Below are 25,958 nucleotides of genomic sequence, written 5' to 3'. Positions count from 1 at the left end.
CCTCTAGACAGCTATTAAAATGGATCTGTGTTGGCAAAGTATCAAAATATGTCCAAAATTAGGTCAAAGACATCATACGCGTATGATGTCTTTTTTCATCAATTTGGGTCAAAACTTGATATTTGTGCTAAAAGACATTATACGCGTATGATGTCTTTTGTCCCAGATTTTGACTATTCTTGGTTTTAAGCCTTCTCCAATGTTTATAATTGAGTTTTAAGTGTTTTTGTCAGGTTTGAATGTAAAAACAAGATCTGAATCCAAAATTTTCTATTCTTTGCGTTTCTTAGACTCCGACTTGTCTTTTTTGGGTTTTTTTGAGTGTTAATGCTCTTGTTTTAAGTTGAAATTAGGGTATAACCCCCTTTTTGAACACTCTGGTAAAGTCAAAATTTCTGTTTTGGTCTCTATTTGGTCATTTAGACATCATACGCGTATGATGTCTAAAGTTGCAGATTTCCAGTTTTTTGGCACAGAATCCTTCCTAAAGCTTTCTCTAGTGCTCAGCAACTCACAGATACACAGAAAATTTCTCTGACTTTTGTTTATTGCAAGTTTCACTACTAACTCGACGGTTTAGTGATCTAACATGCAATCAACCATATCAAGCAAATACTCCAATGATTACTAGCTCTAGATCAGGATCAAATGAAGTCCTACCTAAGCTATTCCTAATCATAAAATGGGTTTGGTAATTGTGATTTTAAAGAGATCCACTGCCACTCATGGACTAGCAAATTCTTCTTCTATCAACAACTACTCAACACCAACAAAACAACAAACAAATCTAAACTAAACTAAAAATATTGTCAACACGGAAGACCCAAGAATACCCCACTTCCTAGTATCTCTCGAGATCTTCGGAGTCCACCACTCCTAGATCTTTTCTAATTAAAGTATACAAAGTAGTTTATACAACTCACCTCGTAGGATTAGTCTAAAGTCACCTACTTAGGGCTCTCGTCCCCGACAACGGCGCCGAATGTTAAGGCGGTTACGCCGCTAGCGGAAGCTAAATAGCAAGAACTCAACCAACAACAGAATTTGTCAGACGAGGACGGAGCTTGACCCGCAGGCGCATGGAAACAATTAGGTGGGTGTCAAATCACCTACTCGACCTTCTAATGACAATCACTACTAAGGAAATCAAATCTAAGTTCTAGAATACGCAAGTGACTGAAATCCGTGCTACGAACGAATGCTATACGAAACAGGATCTAGAATCATTGAATCGATCTCAAACTCAAGGGGAAGTCTATACACTAGGTAAGAACAACACCCTAAAGACTTGAACTGCAAAATCAACCTATAATCACTCCGTGCGATAAACGCGTATGAAGACAGGCCGAAAAATACAGGTGACCGAAACTTGACCCCGATGGTACTAATGCGTAGCTCTACTCGTTGTGGTTCTATAGATATGCTGCACGCTCCATTCCGACACACGAGTTGGAAGAAAACTCACACCGAAGCTCGTAGGAACTTACCACACATAGAAGCCGATAGCGCGCACTCTTGGTATCTGTGCGTAGCTCTCGCCGTTGCTAACAGAATGGCGGTGTCTCTTCTCCAATGGCGGCTCCGTAGCTCGCGTAGCAAGTAGATAAGACTCTCTCTCTCTCTCTCTCTCTCTCTCTCAGACACAGTCACGGTGCTCAAAAACTCACCTTTGATTAATAAAACTAAATCTCCTTAGGTTACAAAAACTTTGGCTTATATACCTCAGCCTTGGAGGTGAGAACATCTCTAACTAATTACATCAGCAAGTGAAATTACTTCGGAATTACAAGCTGGAAACTCAATTGAGTCCCGTTACTTAATGAATGGCTCAATTCAAAATCAATGTCGGAAAGACATTTATTACAATCAATGGTTACAAAAATGATGAGTGTGAGCAAAAATGTGGGTGTGATCCTCTGCTGGCTCAACATTGACAGACTTTTGGGAGAGGTTGTGGGACTCCAGATAGCCGAGGCGAGTCACCTTGTTTCAGTGGATAATCGCACGCAGAGCCACAACAGTAGGGAGCTGGCTTGTGCATAGTGGTCTCTCGGCCACATGTGCAGCTTGTGACCATTTGGTGGAGAGTCAGCGTCACTGTCTATGGGACTGTCCCTCTGCCCAGCAGGTGTGGCTACGAGTTCTTTGGCTGATTCCTGCTCTCTCCACGGCTCAACAGTACACTTCGGGGGCAGCAGTTTGGTCCACCCTCACGGGCTCGGCACTTCAGTTTGAGCTATCTTCCACCGGCAGGATGATAGTGATGCAGGGGGGACGTCCTACACTCCAGCCTGCTTACTCCACATGAGTGGTGCAGTGAGAGAGAGGAGTGTTAGGAGCTCATCAGTGGCCTGACACTTTGGTTCATCTGGCGGGCCCGCAGTTTCCGCATCTCTTAGGCTCTCCCTCTGCCACCAGCAGAGACTGTTCGTGACTTTTGGCTAGAGCTGATCCATAATCTCAGAGGACATCTTGAGGGACTACAGGGCAGCTCCGACCGCATGCGGGAGCGCCGCAAGGATTTCCTTCAACTTTGGCGCCCTGGGCCTTTCTACACCATAGTCCAGGGGGTGCTCAGATGGCACTGCTGTCCACCTGTGTGGCTCTTCCATCCTCCCATCTCTTGATTTAGCCTCATTGTATATATGCTGTTTTTTCATTGGGAGAGTCTCCCCATCATGCTTGTTCTAGCCCTCTCTTGCAGAGGAGGTTGTAGCCCTATGGGAAGTTTTCATTAACTAATAGAAGGATCTTTTTCTCCAAAAAAAAAGTGTCCCAGGATCGCCACTTGTTGATTAGACATTAAGTGGGGTTGATCCTCAGATGTTGGGGTGCATTCCTGTAATATGTTTCGTCAGTAGGTCGTTGATCAAACCATTTCTTTCTCTAGAGGGGTTGATTTTCAAGGATTGTTTCAATCTGAAGAGCTGTAATCGTTGCCTCTCTGTAATCCCCTCTGCTGTTTGGTTTAATTTTTGGGAGCATTTTTTGCTGCCATAATCGTACTTCTTGCCGCATCAAAAAAAATTCATGCCAATAAATTCTTGCCACCTCATCTGGAGTGATCATGAGGAGGGCTGATGATTCCATCACTTTTAATTCATATTGAAGATATGCCTTGTGTGATGGGTCTTTGACTTCTGAGATCCAACACTGAATTTCATCTTTTGCCGACTCCAAGGTGGATGTCGTGGTTGGATCTGTAGAGTCTTGCGTGCCTTTTCCAGCGCTTGTAGTTGCCATCTCTGTTTGTTGAGTTTCGAACTCGAAGTGATCGAATATTTCTCCCTGTGTCCTACTGATCCTTTGTTTTATTTGCTTTCAGATCCTCTACTTCCTTTCTTGCCTCAGCCAGTTGCTCTTTCAAGTCTTCAATTTCCTCATCCTTTGCCTCTTGTAGTGCCCTATGACCTGCTGTCATGATCTGTCTATCATATTTTTCTTGTTTTAGGGCTTCTTTTAGCTCGTTGATCTCCTGGCTCGAGGAAGTAGAGCCGACAGGCATAGTCGAAGAGGATGGTGTCTCCTGTATTGGCAAGAGTTGAGTGAGAGACCTACTAACCATGGCATACGAGCCTTGTAGCTTCTCATTCTGTTTCTTTTTCATGGTTAGCTCCTCCTCGAGGCGTTGTTGTTCAATCTGTAAAGATGATTTTGCCTCATTGAATTGTTGCACTTCTTTATAATAGTAGCTTCCCTTCTCTCTTTCTCTCTGCAGCTCCAATTGCGCCCGGGATTGTGCGTTCTTCAGTGCCTCTATTTGTTGCTTCAATTGCTCGGATTTTGTTGTTTCTCGAGATACCTCCTTTTTGTTATCTTCTAATTCCAACTCCTTGAGGTTATAAAGATCTCTTTGACATTGGAACTGCAGTTTGATCTGCTCTAGGTGACTGTCAATATCAAAGGAGCGAACCATCTCTGCTCCTTCTTTTATGGCCGCTTGAGTGTGTTGCATTCTTGGCCCCTACTGATCTGAATGCTCGAGATCTTGACATTGCTTTTCCTTTTGTTTGAAGCCCTCTATTGCGTCAGAGGTCATGGCAGGCTTTGTTTGTGATTCCGTTTGTTGATTGCCTTGCTGTTCCGCCTGCTTTTTGTCAACTCTTTGCTTCGACTGTCCTGCACTTTCTCCTTTTTCTTGTTCTGACCTCTCTGAAACTGTCTCGGCATCCTTGGGCGAAGTGAGGTCTTGGCCTTGTCCTTCCTGTGTCTCGTGTTGTCCCTCTCCTTGGGAGAGAATTTTCTCCTCTTTACTTTTTCCAGATTCGTCAGATGATTCTAAATCATCGACGCATTGCTTCTTTATTTCTTCTTGCTGCCACTATTCCATCTTTCCTTTGAGCTCATTGTGAATTCTTTGGCGCATGGAACTACCAATTTCTCATTTCTCTTCAGCTTCCTTCCTCTTTTGTTGCTTGATCCTTTCCAAGGCCTCTGTTTGCCTGTGTATCAGCCGAACATCCTCGACTTCATCATCTTCTTTCTGTCATCCGCTTCTGTCTCTTGGGCAGAGCTTTTCCCTCAATGCCTGTGCCTCTTCCATTGTCCTCCAGGCATGAGTGATGGGGATAGCTTCTGCCAAATGTGTATCCTTTTTCTTTAATTGAGTGTATCCCAGGGTGTAATGGGTATCCTTCTCTTCTTCCAAAGACTGGTACTCTGAAGGAGTATCTCATGGGTTGGATCCCTCCTCCAGGCTACTCCAAGCATCCGACTTTGTTTTCTAACTGTCCGAATCCCTTAAAGGTACACTTTGCTTGGTTTGTTTAACTCCAGGATTCGGTCTCGTAAGAATTCCTACCACTGGTCTCACAACTCTTTTGGACCTGTGGATTAGGTCTATCTATGCTTCGGTAGGTGGTAGATCATCAATCATTCCCAATGCTTGATAGGCTATTCTTGTGAGAATGGGTCCTCCGTTCATGTAAGCTTTACATCTTTGACCGCTCTTTAGATTTTCTTCCACAATTGTGTCAAGAATGTAGTTTCCAACGTCACAACTGACCACTCTGCCTTCTGCCAAACCCATCGCCATCACCACTGCCATATGCAACAAAGGTTCAATATATCAGGGTGGCTTCTGTACCTTGAAATGCTGGGATATAAGACGCTATGGCAGTTCCATTTTTGAGTAGATCAGGTCTTGATATGTCAGCTTGTGACCACATTGCTTCAAAAAGGCCTTATCGTTGTCCATTGCCTTTGTTTTCTGCAAGAGGTTGTGCGTCCCTTGCGGCGGCAAATGGAGGGCTTCATTTATGATTTCAGCTGTAATTTTTACCTTGATGACTGCCCCATCCTTGTCTGTCAGAGTTGCTTCCCCATTGTACTGAATTGTGCTTATGAGCTTGTGAGCCCGTCTGAAATCCGTTTCTAAGGAGGCAGTCTTAAGAAATGGTCAAGCTGTAAACGCCTAACCCCTCCTTGCACTTCTCATTTCTGGTGCAAAGTCCACATTTCCTGGGGAAAGATGGTGGTATTTACAATCTCTCCATCTACGGCTTGGAACCTTCTAATGAAAATTTTGCCGGAATTGCTTCCAGTACTTTTTTGGTGTGGTGAGCTTTCTCATTTGATGAGATATAGGTTATCTCATAGGGTGCCACATGCCACTCCCTCTCTGCTTTCCTTGGAGGCATCCTGTTGACAATTTGCAAGTGAAATCAGATTTTAGCCATTGATCAAAATTGTCGGAAAGTGTAAACTTGACCATAAAATAGAAAAGTGATCTTAACTCTGTCAAAACTACTCCAAGTTTGACCAAATTTCACCAGTGCACCTAAGATTACTATAGGCACAAAACTGTAATGAAACAGATAGATTTTGGCAAAAAGGAACATGGATCGCAATCCATGTTGGAAAGCTTTTTAAAATTCTCACTTTGAGAAGTTGTCCGTGGGCATAAGGGGATGCTACTGAGCAATTTTCTTTGGATTTAGAGCTAAAGGTACATGGATCGGGATCCATGTTGGGCAATATTTTGGAAAATTGCTGATACCATCTGGTAAGGTTCATCTTGATTATGACTTGGTAAAAAGTTTGGAATTTGGATCAATGGTTTGACACTTGGACTAAATTTTGAAACTCATGTACAGATTCAGAGATTTTGGCTTTTGGAAGTGGATTTTTGGGATTCAAATGGCTTGACACTTCATGGTGATCCGAGCCTATTAGAAATTTTTGTTTATCATATTTTGTTGGTTTTCCTTGCTTCTAGAGGTTTACAATAAAAGAAAGAGTGAGAACAACCTCTTGGAAAAATTAAAAAAAAATGATTTGATAGGAATTTTTCTTGACTAGTTCACCGGAGGTGAAAGGTAGAGGGAGAACCCAGTGGTAAAGGAAAGGGAAAATATGTAAATGTGAAAAGAAAAAATATGATGTGGTTGTGGAGCCATGCACCCATGATTCAAGGGTCATGAGTGGCTCATATCATCATGGCTTTGGAGCCATATGATGATTCAAACAAATGGGACCCAAGTGGAAGACTTGGTAAAGGAAGAAACCAGACACATGATTTTGCTGAATTTTTAAAAAATACTTCCACTCCGATCCAAGAAAAGTTGTCTTCATTAAAGTTGTAGCTGATGAGCTGGAGATTCTGGCCATATTTGTTTTAAAATTTTTTCATCTACGGTCTAAGAGATATGGCCAAAATGGTGGACGCCAGTTTTTTCAACTGTGGTGGAGACCACCCCCTCTACCTTTACACACACACACACCCTTCCTTTTCCACATTGAGACCTTCTCTAAAAATCAGCCATTAGTCTTCTCACCCTCCTCTCCTTCCTCCTCTCTCTCAAGCTCAAAAACCCATCAAAATTTCTCTTCTAATCACCTCTCAAGTCATGCTTAATCTTGTTGTAATTCATAAGTCCTCATTCAACCCCTTTCTATTATTACTAGATATGTATTGATTTTATGTAGATTCTTTACATTTTAAAATAAGGAAGCTCTTGGACTCAAGCTATGGAGGAAGGAGTGAAGACAACACAAGTGATGATGGAGCTAATTGGTCAACAAATCACTTGGAAGGAGCTTCTTCATTGCTTGAATGTCCCTAATCAAGCTTCATTTGTACAAATTACACTTGGATCTTAACCTCACTCCTAATCACTCTCTTTCCTATATAAAGAGGCCTTCCCCTTTGTAATTTCAAGCCTCCCTTAGCCCCATTGAGCCTTTGTATCACTCACCATGAGCCCATAAGCTCATTCATTCACTCTATTCTTGCACATCCTAGAGTGCAAATTGTTTCATGCTAGTAACCTCTCCTCCTCTTACTTATGTTAATTAAGAGAAATGTTTTATATGCGTGTGAGAATGCTTGATGTGATCTTGGCTAATCCTTGAGTGATTGTTTAGTAATCTATATGCTATTTGTGTTGGGAGTGTTTGAAGTCATCCATTCCTTGTACACACACTACGGTTAATGCTTCATTCATAGTGATCTCTCTCTCTCTCTCTCTCTCTCTCTCTCTCTCTCTCTCTCTCTTTGTGTAGCGGTCCTAGTCCACGCTTCCAAGACTAGGTGGTGCCCTCATCTCATTTCCCTTGTGGCGCAATGGAGTTTGTTTTGGTGTAGAGTCCGCCATTCCAAATTTCCTTCGTCAATGGCTTGGCTTTCTTGATCATCCTGAATCAAAAGGCATGGGTTTTACTTATTTTGGCTAAAAAGGTACATGGATTGCGATCCATGTTGGGAAGTATTTGAACACAGTTCTTGTGCACATTGGTTCCTATAGGTTTTCCTAGTACACCGGTGAAATTTTTTCAACTTTGGACATGTTTTTCCATAGTTTTCCCCATTTCTTAGTTTATGGCCATATTTTTTCCCGTTTTGACCAAATCTGTTTCTCGCCACCACTTTTGGAGTCATGTTTTGCCTGCAATCTCTCTTTGCATTGATTTTTTATGGTTGAGGTTGGCTTTTCTTGGTTCCCGTGCAAGTTTCCCCTGGCTTTGAATTCTTTTGGGAAGGCAAATTGAATCTTGCAAGCTTCACCATTTTACAAGTATACTTTTGCTTGGTTTTCATCGCATCACCATTCTTAGGTTACAATTGCTTTTTGATAGACTTCGAGGAAAGTTTGAAGTTTTTCAAATTACTTTAGCAGTACTTTTGACCAAAAGACCATTTACAAACTGACTGTAGCAATCCGGTGGATCTGATGATCTTTAGAGCATTCTTTGTGATCATTTTGCAACCCCGGGACTATTAGTACATTGTCCAGCTAGTGAACCTTTGTGATCCTCATTTCGGCAAAAAGGTACATGGATCACGATCCATGTGAGGAAGATTTTTGCAAAAACAGTCATGGGGCTTTGTTCCTAGGCCTCTACAATTGCTCCTGTAGTATTTTCCTTGATTTCAGGGTTTTGGGAACATGGATCGCAATCCATGTTCCAGCACCTTTTCCTACTATTCTTAGTTTAGCTGATTCTGCCAGGTAGTTGGGATCTACTGGTAAGGTTTTTCTTGTTTTTGATGGGTTTTGGACTCCCACATTGGCCCTATGAGTTTGCCAATTTTGTGACCTTGTACTGCTTTGATTTGTTGTTTTGGTACTGTTGATGCAGTATGGGTCACACACACATGCTCTTGCAAGATTAATGATTATACTTGTCAAATCTGGTGTAGTGAGATCCACCGAGGTGGTTGCAGCAGCAGGCAGAAGCAAATCCAAAAACCCTATGCTCTTGTGGCTCTCTCTCTCTCTCTCTCTCTCTCTCTCTCTCTCTCTCTCTCTCTCTCTCTCTCTCTCTCTCTCTCTCTCTCTCTCTCAATGCAAATGAGCTTCTGCTTTCCTTTTTTTACTATATGATCCCACTCTACCCGGAATGCCCCATTTATACTTACCTTCATTCCTCATATCTTGTTGGACACATCACCTACAGTTCGAACCGTTCGTCATTTTGACACTCGCTTTACAAATGGCGTCCGATCTGCAGTTTTGATCCTTCAGAAGTTGGTCCACAATTCATTTTGTGTTGAATTTTTCCATATTTGCCATGGTTGTAGTTATTGCTTTGAAGTTTTGACTTTTTCTTTCAAAAGTCGCTTTTGACTTTCCTAGCTCAACTTATCAATTTTTGTTGATTATCTGTCATTTTTTGCGTTTTTGTAAAAGAAAATTATTTACAATGATTATTAGTCGGCCAAAATTAGTGTCACCTCCCTTATATACATACTCTTATTTTGGTATTAGATCGTGATGGTATGGCTCATGATTATGCCAACTAAGAGTCTGTCAGGCTCCGAAAACTTGTGTTTTTTAAGAAAACAAAAAGAGAAGAAAAGAAAAGAAATAGGATGATAGTAATGGTATATACAAGTGGTACTCGAACCGCTTTTCCCCCCTTCCTAAAGTGAGTCATCTGTGACGAGCATGTGTCAGAGTGCATGGGAATAAAGCACATGTCTATGCATAGCCGTATAGTGTGGCTCTATGATGCTCATGGAGGATATGCATGGGAAAACAAATTGATGTGCAAGAGATAGGTGCTGTGTGATTTTATGAAAGTAAGGTAGTTAACCACATTAGCTTTGGCCCTTGTATCCACTAATGCTCTTTCGGTGGTGCCGTCCACAAGTTGTAACTGAATACGTAGATCCATTCCTCCTAACCATGTAGTCACCGTTTATATGGATGCTATCGGAGCATGCTGGTTAGCCAATGCCTATTGTTCTTTCCTCTGGAAGTTTGATTGTTCCCTACATTTCAATATTCAGAGTTTGACCCCCTGCTATGCTTGTTCCCGAATGTCATGTGCTTGACATCTACGTTGAGCTGCTGCATGGAGTGTTGCGAGTTTGTCTGGTGTCATCGAAAGAAGTTATTTCTTTAACCTGCAACCACTCATCCAATTAGGCATCTCCTCTCCTACCAATGTTGCAAGTTCAACGACACCACTTTGCGATATATCATGGATCATCAAAGGCCCCATTCCTCTCTTTTTCAATTTCTTGGAGTGTTGTTTTAGGGTGTACATGAGAACGTAATCCCTTTTCTAGAACTCCTTACCAATCACGTGTTGATCATGAAAAAATTTTCATTTGCTTTTTCTGAGCATATATCCCAGCTATCGCTTTGAGTCTAGTTTCATCTAATTCTAGGGTGTCTAGTCTCTACGATAGGTCATGGCCCGTCCATCCTAATTGTGTTGCCACCCTGAGGGATTTGACTAGGAATTCCAATGGTAGTATCACATTAATTCCAAAGAATAGGTTAAAGGGAGTCGTGCCAATGGAAGTTTTAAAAGCTACACGGTAATCCCATAAAGCGGTGTGTAATTTTTGATCCCAATCATTTCTTGAGTTACTGACTATCTTGGTGAGCACGGTGCAATAGGATTTTGTTAGTGCTCTCTGCCTGTTTATTGTCTTGCGGATGATAGGGTGCTGACTTTTGATGGACCACCATGAGTTCGTCAAGGAGAGTCTCAATGACGTTGTTCACAAAGTGTGTTCCTCTATCGCTTACTATTTGGATTGCTAGTCCATACCGTGTAAAGACGTTTTCGAAAAGGAACTGAGCTGTAGTCCTTGTATCATTTTTTTGGGTTGCTTTGGCATCTGCCCACTTCTTCATGTAATATGTTTCTACGATAATGTATTGTGCGTGTGTCCTCTATCCTAGAGGGTTGATGGGACCAATATGCCCCATTTGGCAAAACCGCGAGCTCCTATCATCGGCCTCAGTGGCATGTCATCTCTCCGCAGGGGTGGTTTTGTGCGTTGACATTCGTCACATCGTTTGACGTATGTTGTTGCATCCATGAATAGGGTCCGCCGCCATATACCTGAGTTTAGCACTAGCTTTGCCATTTTATTATTGGAGAAGTGTCCTTCGGGTTGTCCCGCGTGTGCTAAATCTAGTATGACGCAATATTCACTTTATGAAACACACAGCCGTAATTTTTTGTCTTTCCCCCGTCTATACAGTTGGTTGGCAATGAGTAGATAGTGTTTGGCCTCTTCCGCAACAGTTTTCCTTCTTGACTTGTCCCATTCCTCTGGAAAGGTTTTGTTTTTTAAGTACTCAATGATGTGAGCACTCCATTTTGGTCCTTGTACTACTCAAAACATTGTTGCATGTTCCGTTGGTGGCTATTTTATACATTTATCGCAGGATTTTACATATTTATGGACACTGTATTCCATGTTTGGCCAATAGACGCCCAGTCTTTGTAACCGTTGGCATGTCTGTATTTCACTAGTGTGAAATCCTGTGTTTTGTATATGAGCTTGTTTGAGGTAGTTGGTGATATCTTCAGGTTGTACACATAGTCTCAGTATTCCATCCTTACCGTGTTTATACAGCCAACCTGCCAACAGGATTAGATTCCGTGTTTTATGGATCATTGATGGTTGTCTTTCTATCTACAAAGAGCCAATTGTGAGTAGTGGCATGACCTCTTCGCTCCATCGCGGCACCATTTCTATGTTAAACAGAGATGAATGAGGAAGTTCATCATCGACACCCGCAGATGGTTCCCCATGAAATAGTCATGAAAGATGATCTGCTCTCTGGTGTGTGGTCCCCTTTTTTACAACCATCGTGAAGTCAAACTCAAGCAACAGTATAAACCAGCAATTTCGGTAAGGGAGATGTTTTCATCAATATGCAATCCAACAGCTTTAATTCTTTCCTTAATCAGATTTGCAAAAGATTCAGGAAAAGAATTTACATAGTATTGCTTGTACTCAGTTTTAAAGTAGCCACCTGGAAACTGGTACATTAGCTGGGTCATATGCTGTTGATATTGCTTTACCTGAGTAAGATCATAGAGCTTACTGCGAAAGAAGGCTTCTCTGTTGCGATCTTGGATCTTGGTAGTGAATAAAGTTCATCACCCTGAACCTATGAAGATTGAGAGTTTAGGCTCAACAGACCAGTACAATGTTCTAGGTAAATCTAAGTCAAGGCGACAACTTGCTTCTGTTCTTGCTCCACCGCAATATCAGACTGCATCAACTAGCTCTGTAGTGTCATCGAGTAAAGGACGACCAAAGCTAATGTGCGTACATCCAGAGACCTACAAAGATTTTGAAGGTCTGTTCAAATGCAAGCTTTGCAACATAATAATTACCACTGACTTCGCCATCAATGGAATTGAATGTCTCACCAAGGAGGCAATCAATGATAAAGATATGTCAACTAGTCAACCATACATCTTTGAGCGGTAGAGGAAACCTGCGTGGCTCAAGCCAATCATTAATCGGCTTGTAATTGATTACAAGTCGCTTCTTTCTACTTTTATGTGCAGAGTGATTGTTGACATAAAATGCCTGGCAAGCAAAAGCATTGTTACTGGGAGAAATTAATCCATTTTTTAGCAACTGTCCAATTTCCTCATTGCAGAGTTTGGTGTCCTCTAAAGTGTGGAGAGTCAGCGTCACTGTCTATGGGACTGTCCCTCGACACAGCAGGTGTGGCTACGAGTTCTTCGACTGATGCATGCTCTCTCCACGGCTCGACAATACACTTGGGGGGCACTGGCTTGGTCCACCCTCATGGGCTCGGCACTTCAGTTTGAGCTATCTTCCACCGGCAGGACGATAGTGATGCAGGGGGGACGTCCTACACTCCAGCTTGCTACAAAGCTTACTTCACAGGAGTAGTGCAGTGAGAGAGAGGAGTGTTTGGAGCTCATCAATGGCCTGACACTTTGGTTCATCTGGGGAGACCGCTGTTTCCACATCTTTGAGGCTCGCCCTGTGCCACCATCAGAGACTGTTCGTGACTTTTGGATTGAGCTGATCCATAATCTCAGAGGACAACTTGAGAGACTACAAGGCAACTCGGACCGCATGCGGGAGCATCGCGAGGCTTTCCTTCGACTTTGGCACCCTGGGCCTTTCTACACCATAGTCCAAGGGGTGCTCAGATGGCACGGTTGTCCACCTGTGTGGCTCTTCCCTCCTCCCATCTCTTGATTTAGCCTCATTGTATATATGCTATTTTTTCATTGGGAGAATCTCCCCATCATGCTTGTTCTAGCCCTCTCTTGCAGAGGAGGTTGTAGCCCTATGGGAAGTTTTCATTAACTAATAGAAGGATCTTTTTCTCAAAAAGAAAAGTCTCCCAGGATCGCCACTTGTTGATTAGACATTAAGTGGGGTTGATCCTGAGATGTTGGGGTGCATTCCTGTAATATGTTTCGTGAGCAGGTCGTTGATCAAACCATTTCTTTCTCTAGAGGGGTTGATTGTCAAGGATTGTTTCAATCTGAAGAGCTGTAATCGTTGCCTCACTGTAATCCCTCTACTGTTTGGTTTAATTTTTGGGAGCATTTTTTGCTGCCATAATCGAACTTCTTGCCGCATAAAAAAAAATTCATGCCAAAATGTTTTTCCCACCTCATCTGGAGTGATCATGAGGGAGGGTGCTGATTCCATCACTTTTAATTCATATTGCAGATATGCCTTATGTGAAGGGTCTCTGACTTCTGAGATCCAACACTGAATTTCATCTTTTGCCGACTCCAAGGTGGATGTCGTGGTTGGATCTGTAGAGTCTTGCGTGCCTTTTCCAGTGCTTGTAGTTGCCATCTTTGTTTGTTGAGTTTCAAACTCGAAGTGATCGAATATTTCTCCCTACTCAAATTCTCCCTTGTCCTGGTGATCCTTTGTTTTATTTGCTTTCAGATCCTCTACTTCCTTTCTTGCCTCAGCCAGCTGCTCTTTCAAGTCTTCAATTTCCTCATCCTTTGCCTGTTGTAGTTCCCTATGACTTGCTGTTATGATCTCTCTATCATATTTTTCTTGTTTTAGGGCTTCTTTTAGCTCGTTGATCTCCTGGCTCAAGGAAGTAGAGCCGACAGGCATAGTCGAAGAGGATGGTGTCTCCTGTATTGGCAAGAGTTGAATGAGAGACCTACTAACCACGGCATACGAGCCTTGTAGCTTCTCATTCTGTTTCTTTTCCGTGGTTAGCTCCTCCTCGAGGTGTCATTGTTCGATCTGTAAAGATGATTTTGCCTCATTCAATTGTTGCACTTCTTTATACTAGTAGCTTGCATTCTCTCTTTCTCTCTGCAGCTCCAATTGCGCCTGGACTTGTGCGTTCTTTAGTGCCTCTATTTGTTGCTTCAATTGCTCGGATTTTGCTACTGCTCGAGATACCTCCTTTTTGTTATCTTCTAATTCCAACTCCTTGAGGTTATAAAGAGCTCTTTGACATTGGAACTGCAGTTTGATCTGCTCTAGGTGACTGTCAATATCAAAGGAGCAAACCATCTCTGCGTGCCTTGCATTCTTGGCCCCTGCTGATCTAAATGCTCGACCACTTCAACTTGATTTTCCTTTTGTTTGAAACCCTCTATTGCGTCAGAGGTCGTGGTAGGCTTTGTCTGTGATTCCGTTTGTTGATTGCCTTGCTGTTCCGCCTGCTTATCGTCAACTCTTTGCTCCGACTGTCCTGCACTTTCTCCTTTTTCTTGTTCTGACCTCTCTGAAACTGTCTCGGCATCCTTGGGCGAAGTGAGGTCTTGGTCTTGTCCTTCCTGTGTGTCGTGTTTTCCCTCTCCTTGCGAGAGACTTTTCTCCTCTTTACTTTTTCTAGATTCGTCAGATGATTCTAAATCATCGACGCATTGCTTCTTTGATTCTTCTTGCTGCCGTTGCTCCATCTTTCGTTTCAGCTCATTGTGAATTCTTTGGCGCATGGCACTACCAATTTCTCATTGCTCTTCAGCTTCCTTCCTCTTTTGTTGCTTGATCCTTTCCAAGGCCTCTGTTTGCCTGCGTATCAACGGAACATCCTCGACTTCATCATCTTATTTCTCGTCATCCGCTTCTGTCTCTTGGGTTTGCTGGTGACCTTTCTTTTGTTGGCACAGCTTTTCCCTCAATGCTTGTGCCTCTTCCATTGTCCTCCGGGCATGAGTGATGGGGATAGCTTCTGCCAAATGTGTAGCCTTTTTCTTTAATTGAGTGTATCCCAGGGTGTAAGGGGTATCCTTCTCTTCTTCCAAAGACTGGTACTCAGAAGGAGTATCTCATGGGTTGGATCCTGCTGAGGGCGAGATTTTTGAAATGGGGCCTCTAAACCCAAACCAATGGGCCTACCCTTGTCTTCGACATCCAAACACTGTCAAATGGGTGTGGCAACCAAAACAACCTCGCCTTCACGATGAATCTTCTAGAAAATCCAAACCTAAGCAATTTCGATGGTAACCCAGACAATGCCAAAAAGAAGCCCAACCGTCAGCATCAAAACTTTTGCAGGTCACAGTCAAACACAGAGCACGTCTTCTCCAATTGCTATTGTTCGAACCACATAGCTTCCAGTGAACCTTGCCACCACCATCCACTAAACATATTGTTCAGCACCTATCTCTTGCACAACATTTTGTTTCTCCACTCATATCCTCCATCAGCATCATAGAGCCACACTATTCGGCTATGCATAGACACGTGCTTTATTCCCAAGCACTCTGACACATGTTCGTTGGGGACGACTCACTCTATGAAGGGGGAAAATGCGGAAATATTATAATTTGTATATATTATTATTATCAAGCAGCAGTTAAATTCGGCTCCAATTTCGCAAGCCCTTACTAGAGAAAAATCTTTCATGTCTATGTGGACGCATCAGCCTATGCTATCAAGTGCATATTAGCCCAGCCCGGAGAGAAGAAAATGGATTTTTCCATTTGCTACTCTAGTCAGCAACTAAACAACGCAGAGAGAAATTATACCACCACGGAAAAAGAGGATCTGGGAATGATCTATGCTGTCAAGAAATTTAGACACTACCTTCTAGCAAACAAGTTTGTCTTCTTCGTGGATCATCAAGCACTGTTATATCTACTAAACAAACCTTGCAACACTAGAAGAATTTTTCGTTGGTTTATACTACTGCTTGAGTTTGACTTCACGGTGGTAGTAAAAAAGGGGAACACACACCAAAGAGCTGATCATCTTTCACGACTATTTCATGGGGAAGCACCTGAGGGTGTCGATGATGGCCTTCCTAATTCATATTTGTTTAACATCGAAATGGAGCAAAGAGGTCATTCCTCTACTCACAATTGCCTCATTGAGATAGAGAGACAACCATCAATTATCCATCAGACATGAAATCTCCAACTTTTAGCAGGATAGTTGTACAAACACGATAAGGATGGGATACTGAGACTATGTGTACAGCCCAAAGATACCACCTACTACCTCAAACAAGCTCATATACAAAATACGGGATTTCACACTGGTGAAACATAGACAAGCCAATGGCTACAGAGACTGGGCGTCTACTGGCCAAGCATGGAACACAATGTCCATACATATGTAAAATCCTGTGATAGTTGTACAATGCAACCCCCAGTGGAACATGCCACCATGTTTTGTGTAGTACAAGCACCAAAATGGAGTGGTCACATAGTTGAGTACTTAAAAAACCAAACCTTTCTGGCGGAATGGGGCAAAGCAAGAATGAGAATTGTCAAAGAAGAGGCCAAACACTATCTTCTCATTGCCAACCAACTGTATAGGTGAGGAAAGGACAAACAACTACGATTGTGTGATAAAGAAAGAGAATATTACATTATCCTAGATCAAGCACACTCAGGTCAGCCAGGGGGACACTTCTTTGCTGATAAAACGGCATGGCTCATGCTACACTCAGGCATATGGTGGCCAACCCTGTTTATGGATAGAGAGACATATGTCGAACGATGTGATGAATGTCAATGCACAAAACCACCCCAAAGGAGAGATGAAATTTCAATGAGGCCAATGATGGGTGTACCTGCTTTTGCCAAATGGGTTATTGACTTCATTGGTCCCATCATACCTCCCGGATACAGGACTCATGCACAATACATCCTTGTAGCAACAGACTACATGACAAAAGGGCAGAAGCAAAAGCAACCCAAAAAAATGATGCAAGGACTACAGCTCAGTTCCTTTTTGAAAACGTGTTTACGAGATATGGACTACCAATCAAAATAGTGAGCGATAGGGGAACACACTTTTTGAAAGCCTCCTTGACAAATTCATGGTGGTCCATCACAAATCAGCACCCTATTACCCACAAGCTAATGGGCAGATAGAGAGTACCAACAAATTCCTATGCACCATGCTGACCAAGATAGTCAACGACTGAAGAAATGATTGGGATCAAAAGCTACACCACAGCCTTATAGGCTTACCCAATAGCTTTTAAAACTTCCATTGGAATGACTCCCTTTAACCTGGTATTCGGGATTAATGTGATCCTATCATTGGAATTCCTAATCAAATCCCTAAGAGTGGCAACACAATTATGATGGACGGGCCATGAGCTATTGGAGAGAGTAGACACCCTAGAGCAATTAGATGAAACCAGACTTAGAGCGATAGCTATGATATATGCTCAGAAAAAACAAATGAAAGCTTTTCATGATTAACACGTGATTGGAAAGGAGTTCCAAAAAGGGGATTATGTTCTCATGTATACCCTCAAACAGCACTCCAAAAAACTTAAAAAGCGAGGAATGGGGCCTTTTGTAATACATGATATATTGCAAAGTGGTGCCATCAAACTTGCAACATTAGCAAGAGGGGAGATAACTAATTGGACAAGTGGCTGCATATTAAAGAAATATTTTCTTCCACTAACACTAGACGAACTCGCAACACTCCATGTAGCAGCTCAATGTAGAGGTCAAGCACAAGAAATTCGCGAACAATCACAACAGAAAGCCAAACTCAGAATATTGAAACGCAAAGAACAAGCAAACTTCCAGAGGAAATCACAATAGGATGTTTCTATTGAGAATGCTCCGATAGCATCCATACAAATGGCAGCTACATGGTTAGGAGGAATGGATCTACGTATTCATTTATAACTTGCCGACGCCACCAACAAAAGAGCCTTAGTGGACACAGTGGCCAGAGATAATGTGGTTAACTACTCCACTTTCAAAAAATCAATCATGGAAACCAAGCCTAGGCAATTGTGGATACCTTCCAATACACGTGAGCCTACATTGCCTACACAGAATTTAAACCACCACAAATTGCCCACCGCTGTTGGTACACAACCTAACCCAATGGACCACTGTCTTCGACATCCAAACACAGTCATATGGGTGTGGCAACCAAAACAACCTCGCCTTCACGATGACTCTTCTAGAAAATCCAAACCTAAGCAATTTCGATGGTAACCCAGACAATGCCAAAAGCAGCCCAACCGTCAGCATCAAAACTTTTGTAGTTCACAGTCAAACACAGAGCACGGCTTCTCCAATTGCTATTGTTTGGACCACGCAGCTTCCAGTGAACCTTGCCACCACCAGCCACTAAACATATTGTTCAACACCTATCTCTTGCACAACATTTTGTTTCTCCACTCATATCCTCCATCAGCATCATAGAGCCACACTATACGGCTATGCATAGACACGTGCTTTATTCCCAAGCACTCTGACACATGTTCGTTGGGGACGACTCACTCTATGAAGGGGGAAAATGCGGAAATATTATCATTTGTATATATTATTATTATCATCTTACTTCTTTTCTTTTTGTTTCCTTTCCTTTCCTTTTCTTTAAAAAACATACAAGAAGTTTTTCAGAGCCTGACAGACTCTTAGTTGGCATAATCATGATCCATACTGTCACCATCTAATACCAAAATAAGAGTATGTATATAAGGGAGGCGACACTAATTTTGGCTAATTTTTAGCCGATTAATAATCATTGTAAATAATTTTCTTTTACAAAAAAGCAAAAAACGACAGATAATCAACAAAAAATTGATAAGTCGAGCCTAGAAAGTTAGAATTGACTTTTGAAAGAAAACGCCAAAACTTCAAAGAAAGGACTTCGAACATGGCAAATATGGAAAGATTCGACAGAAGATGAATTTGAGCCAACTTCAAAAGGATCAAAATTGCAGATCAAACGCCATTTGTAAACCGAGTGTCAGAATGACAAATGGTTCGAACCATAGGTGATATGAACAACAAGATATGATCAATGAAGGTATGTATAAATGGGACATTCCGAGTAGACTGGGAACATATAGTCAAATGGGGCAACATATGCTCATTTGCATTGAGAGAGAGAGAGAGAGAGAGAGAGAGAGAGAGAGAGAGAGAGAGAGAGAGAGTCACAGGAGTTGCTTCTGCCCACTGCGACCACCTCGGTGGATCTTACTACACCAAATCTGACAGGTATGATCATTAACCTTGCAAGAGCATGTGTGTGTGTCCCATACTGCATCAACAATGCCAAAACAACAGATCAAAGCAGTACAAAGTCACAAAATCGACAAACTAACAGGGCCAATGGGAAAGTCCAAAACCCATCAAAAACTAGAAATATTTCATTAGTAGACTCCAACTAACTGGGACAGAATCAGCCAAGATAAAAACAACAGAAAAAAGTGGTGGAACATGGATCGCGATCCATGTTCCCCAAACCCTAAAATCATGGAAATTTCTACAGGAGCAACAATAGAGGGTCAGGAACACACTCCTATGACTGGCTTTTCAAAATGCTTCCCAACATGGATCGCGATCCATGTTCCTTTTTGCCAAAATCAGGATAAAAGTGACTCACTAGCTGGACAATGTACAAATGGTACTAGTGTTGCAAAATGATCACAAAAAGTTCTCTAAAGATCATCAAATCCTCTTGGATTGCTACTTTTAGTTTGCAAATGATCTTTTGGTTATTTTTACAGGAAAAAAGGTGGAATCCCAATAAAACAACTCAGGAGAGGACATGTGCTGGGATGCCAGCAAGACCTATAAATAATGGCTAAAGATAAAGTCCTGTCAAATTTTCAAATTACTACTTAGGTCAATTGGGAGACTTCACACTCTCCTCGGAGCCTATCAACAAGCAATTGTAACCTAAGGATGGTAGTAGGATCAAAACTAAGAAAAAGTTACTTGTAAAATGGTGAAAATTGCAGGGCTTAGTTTGTGTTCTCAAAAGAATTTAATGTCTAGTGGAATTTGCCAAGGAACCAGTCAAAGCTATGAACTACATACCTAAATCATCAGAAATCAAAACAATTATAGATCACCGGCAAAACATGAGTCCAAAAAGTGGTTTCCAGAAACAGATATGGTCAAAATGGAAAAAACATGGCCATAAATTGAAAAATGGGGCAAACTAAGGAAAAACATGTCCAAAGTTGAAAAAATTTCACCAGAGTACTAGGAAAACCTATGGGAACACATGTGCACAAGAACTGTATCAAAATTCTGTCCAACATGGATCGCGATCCATGTACCTTTTTGCCCAATATAAGCAAAAACCATGCCATTTGATTTAGTATGTTCAAGAAAGCCATGCCATGGAGTTTCCAACCATTTGAATCCCATAATCCACTTCAAAAAGACAAAAATCTCTAAATCTGCAAATGGTTTTCAAAATTTAGCCCAAGTGTCAAACCAATGATCCAAATCCCAAAATGTTTGGACCAAGGCATAATCTAGATGAACCCTACCAGATGGTATCAACAGATTTTCAAAATGTTGCCCAACATGGATCACGATCCATGTACCTTTAGCCCTAAATCCAAAGAAAATTGCTCAGTAGCATCTCCATATGCCCAAGAACAACTCCCAAAGTTAGAATTTTCAAATGCTTCCCAACATGGATCGCGATCCGTGTTCCTTTTTGCCAAAATTCATCTGTCACATTACAGCTTGTGCCTATAGTAATCCTAGATGCACTGGTGAAATTTGATCGAATTTGGAGTAGTTTTGACAAAGTTATGCTCATTTTTTCATTCTATGGTCAAGTTTACACTTTCCAACAAATTTTGATGAATGGCTAAAACCTATTTTCACATGCTAAAATTGGCAAGAGGATGCCTCGAAGGAAAGCACAAAGGGAGTGGAATGCAACACCTTATGAGATAATCGATATCTCATCAAATGAGAAAGCTCACCTCACCGAACACGTACTTGAAGCAATTCTAGCGAACATCTTCATCGGAAGGTTTCAAGTAGCAGACGGAGAAATTGTAAAGGCCACAATCTTTCTACAAAAATGTGGACTTTGTACCAAAAACCAAAAGTGCAAGCAAGGGGCAGGTGCCTACAGCTAGACAACTTCTTGCGACTGCCTCCTTGGGGAATGGACTTCAGATGAGCTCACGAGCTCATAAGCTCAATTGAGTACAATGGGGAAGCAACTCTGACAGACAAGGATGGGGCAGTCATCAAGGTAAAGATCACAGTGGAAATTATCAATGAAGCCCTACACCTCTCGCACGAGACACACAATCTATTGCAAAAAACAAAGGCAATAAACAATGATAAAGCCTTTTTGAAGCAACGAGGCCACAAGCTGACGTATTAAGACCTAATCTACTCAGAAACTGAACTACCATTGCGCCTTATATCACAACATTTCAAGGTGCAAAAACCGCCTAGATATACCGAACCTTTGTTGCATATGGTAGTGGTAATGGCGATGGGCTTAGCTGAAGTCAGGGTGGTCAGTTGCGACTTTGGCATCTATCTTCTTGACACTATTGTGGAAGCAAACCTAAAGGGGAGTCAACAAAGTAAAGCTTACATGAACGTGGGACCAATACTCACACGTATAGCCTATCAAGCACTGGGAATGATCGAGGATCTACCACCTGCCGAAGTGCGGATAGATCTGATCCACAGATCCAAAAGAGCTGTAAGAGCAGTGGCAAGACCTTCTACATGACCAAAACCAGAATTCAGACAGACAAGGCAAAGTGCACCTCTAAAGGATTTTGACAGCGAGATGACCGAGTCAGATGCTCGAAGTAGCCAGAAAGAGGGGTCCCACCCAAGAGACACTCCTTCGGAGTACCAGTCTTTGGAGGAGGATTAGGACAACCCATACACACTGGGATATACCAGGTTGAAGAAAAAGGCTAGGCACTTGGCAGAGGCTATCCCCATTACTCATGCCAAGAGGACAATGGAAGAAGCTCAGGCATTGAGGGAAAAGCTCCACCAACAAAAGCAAGATCATCATCAAACCCAAGAAACAAAAGCGGATCATGAGCAAGAAGAGGATGAAGCCAAGAATATTCCACTGCTATGCAGGAAAACAGAGGCTTTGGAAAGGATCAAGCAATAGAAGAGGCAGGAAGCTGAAGAAAAACAGAAAATTGCCGGCGCCATGCGGCAGTGCATTCACAATGAGCTCAAGTGAAAGATGGAGCAAAGGCAAAGAGAAGAATCAAAGAAGCCACACATCGATGATCTTGAATCATCTGACGAATCTAGTCAACGCAAAAAAGAGGAAAGTCACACGCAAGGAGAGGAACATCATGACACACAGGACCAACAAGGTCAAGACCTTGGTTCTCCCAAGGATGCCGAGTCACTTCCAGAGACTTCAAAAAAAGAGAAAGGAGAAAGTGTAGGACTGTCGAAGCAAAGGGTGGAGGGAAAGCAAACGGATCAAGAAACGGAGTTTGCACAAACAAAGCCTGTCAAAACCTCTGATGCTATTGAGGGCGAGCTTTTTGAAATGGGGCCTCTAAACCCAAACCAATGGGCCTACCCTCACAAAATGTTCGTAAAAAGGTACGCACACTACTTGGGGCACCACCTTCTTTTGGGAGTGGAGAAGGAAACCAATCAAAATAACACTTGCACTCACCCACTCAAGCAACACACTTTGAAAACCCCCTTACTCTATATATACTTTGGACACTTGAACACCATCAATGATTATGCAACCCAATGCCGTGCATCAAAATGAAATATGCAATTTGTGGAATAGCATTCACCTTCTCCCCATAAGAATACCCATAATACATCCAAACTCTTCCTCTCTCAAGCACTCATCAAAAAATCATGCCCACAAGACTTGCCTCTCAAACACACAAGAGAATCACTTACATCAAACTAACACACTTTGCATAGAGAGCTCATCTCCATCTATGCAATGCCGTGACACAAATAAAATCACCATGAGAGGTAACCACATGCATATGTAATGAAGCAAAAGAGAGTTGGAGTGAGAAATTTCTTTAGACCAATTGAATAAGTGTGGAGAAACAAACCAATGGTAAATTGAGAATAGAACACTTACTTGATTTCTCGCACACCTTTTAAGGGGAGGACAGACGCTGGCTAACCATCACGAATTGCGACACTTGAAAGTTTTGAAGACGATTTCATGATCATTCACATAACCATGAGAGAGATCATGATGTATTTACAAGTTATTGAGATGCTACAAATGATTTATTGGGTTGATGGAGTAAAAGATTGTAGAATGGAAAGAGTGGAGAATAGAGTTGCACTTCCTCCAAAGAGGAGGGTTAGGAGGGAGGATGTGAAAGAGGGAGAGTTGGGGTTTTCTCTACTATTGATCAAGAAACAACATGAAGTTGAAAATATAGGTGTGTGTCCTTGAGTCTCTCCAAGGGGGGCTATTTATAGTTGTGTAGGAGTGGGATTATGTTACACTTAATTAGAGTAAGTGATTAGACCTAATTAAGTGTCCTTTGACCACTCATTGAATATTGGACATAAAAGGGACTATTTATTCACCAAAAATATCATTTTAGACCATGAAGGCTCCATAGGGGTGCATAATGTAGGTGGGCCCCAGCATGAGGCCCTACGGGTGGCTCCTACGGGGTATCTCAACTTGTCTGTCTTGGCATTTAGAAAGCATCTTTAGGTTGGTCCCATCACATGCAAGTGAACTTGAACACTCATTGATCTTCTAGAAGATGAGTAGGGGAAAAATAAGATCTCACCCTCTTGATTTACTTGATTTACAGTTCCCTTTTGCTGCGAATCTGACAGATTTACACTATTTTGACCATAACTTTTTACTTGTGGCTCGGAATGACATGCTTCAAAAGGCAAAATTGACCTTCTCAACATGTTTGATATGAATTTGGACTATTCTTCACGCCCATGCACCAAGGAATTCGGTTTGGAAGGTCCACACTAGGCTAGGGAACCTTTTGCTTCCAGGTCTTCTTGTATGGGCCCTTTACTTGTATGCATCCAAGGGGAATCATGCTTTTTCAAAAGGCTATGATGATTAAACAAATAGAGGAGGGCCCAATATTATTTTCTTGTGAAAAGAATATATAATTGGAGTCTTTTTGAAAGGAGAGAAACTATATGTATATTCTTATGAGATATTGGGCCACCTATGTAGGGGGCATAGAAGACTTGTAGAGAGGGACCATAATCTTCGGTAAAGACAAGTGGAGAGTTGATTTCCATGGGAATTTATCTATATGGGGTGGAAGATGGATATATTATTTTTCTACTACTAATTCACAAGAGGTAATAAAGTTTGGGGGTATATAGTTGGTTATTGTATGCTTATTCTATTTACAAAGCAAAAAGGAAAAGGGTTGGTAATATAAATATATGACTAAGGTGACATTTTTGGGAAGAGTATAATGTATGTGTCGCCACAAAGGTTAAACGAAGAGGGGGAATTTACTCTAGATAACTTAATAGCGTAGAAAAATATATACACATATGAGGAAAGGACGTTGAGTAGGCTGACAAATGTTGCAAAAAGATGGTTACCATTTTATGCCACTCATATTAGCCCTCCCCCAAGCCTAGAGATATTCATATCTTTAGGAGGACGGTGTTGCTTCTTTTTCTTTTCTTTTTTTTTCTGTCTTTTTTTTTGTCATTTTTCCTTTTCCACTTTTTTTAATAGGAGGAGTGTCATGCACTCTTTTACTCCATTAGACCTTCTTTTCATTACCTCAATCCCATAAATCGGAGATGGGAGGGTTGCGTTGTGTATGTTCAGATTCCAAGGCTGGTTCTTCTTTGCACATCAAAGATTTAAAAATAGGTGGAGCATTTGCCAAGCCGAAGGGAGCCATGTCAATTTGGAGATTAGACGATGTAGGTAGATGACTGCCTATCAACGGATTGATACGTTGAAAGTAGGGCTTTAATCTCCATCCATTGACTCTGGTCTTGTGGAGTTTTCCTGATAAATCTGCTAATCTGTAACTACCATTCCCAAACTTTGTTTTTATCATGAAAGGTCCCTCCCATCTTTGCAAAAACTTTTTGTCGAGTCGAGTATCAAGTCGGTTATCATAGCAAAGAACCAACATACCTTCCTTCAATCCTTTCCCCTTGAGCTTCTTGTTGATTTTATCCCTTTGGCTTGTTGCTTTGGTGATGTAGTGATCAATGGACTCTTCTCTATCTAGCTCAAGTCGTTGGAGATCTAAGATCCTTTCATGTAGAACCTCTTTTGGTTTTTTTGCCACTCTTGCAAGAATGCGCAAGCTTGAGAGCTCTACCTCAATGGGGAGAAGTGCCACCTGTCCATAAACTAGATGAAAAGGGGTGAATTGGGTAGATACCTTGAAAGATGTCCTATACGCCCAAAGAGCAGCCATCAAATAGCGATCCCAATCATTAGGCCGGTCCACAACCTGCTTAGAAATGATCTTACATATCATTCCATTCACTTTTTTACCAATCCATTGCATTGAGGATAGTAGGGTGTGGAATGCAGGTGTTTCACTTTTAACCTCCTCAAGAGATCATTCGGAAGGTCAACCCTAAAACCCAGGCCTCGATCTGATAAGATTTCTAGGGATGTTCCAAACCTACTACAAATATGATAAAAAATAAACTTTAATACCTCTTCATCTGTGATTCGGGTTGTGCTTGTTGCTTCCGCCCATCGTGTCATGTAGTCAACACCCATGATGATGAAAACCTTCCCTGTAGAAGTACGAGGTAGGGGACCTATTGCATCCACACCCCACTTTTCAAAAGGGCCATAAGATATTATTGGGACTCGAGGCTCATATGTTAGTCGTCTATCCCCATAAATTTGGCATGGCTTACATGCCTTACACCAATATTGGACATCACAATGTAAGCTCGGCCAAATAAACCCTGCTTGTAAAATCTTCCTACTTGTAATATCTTGAGAAAAGTGACCACCACAGACATCATCATGACATGAAAGAATAATTTTCTCTATCTCTTGCACACCT

Source organism: Adiantum capillus-veneris, chromosome 4 (genome assembly GCF_014529385.1).
Source record: "Adiantum capillus-veneris isolate H3 chromosome 4, ASM1452938v2, whole genome shotgun sequence".
Taxonomy (NCBI): Eukaryota; Viridiplantae; Streptophyta; class Polypodiopsida; order Polypodiales; family Pteridaceae; genus Adiantum; species Adiantum capillus-veneris.
This window is presented reverse-complemented; position numbering follows the sequence as displayed.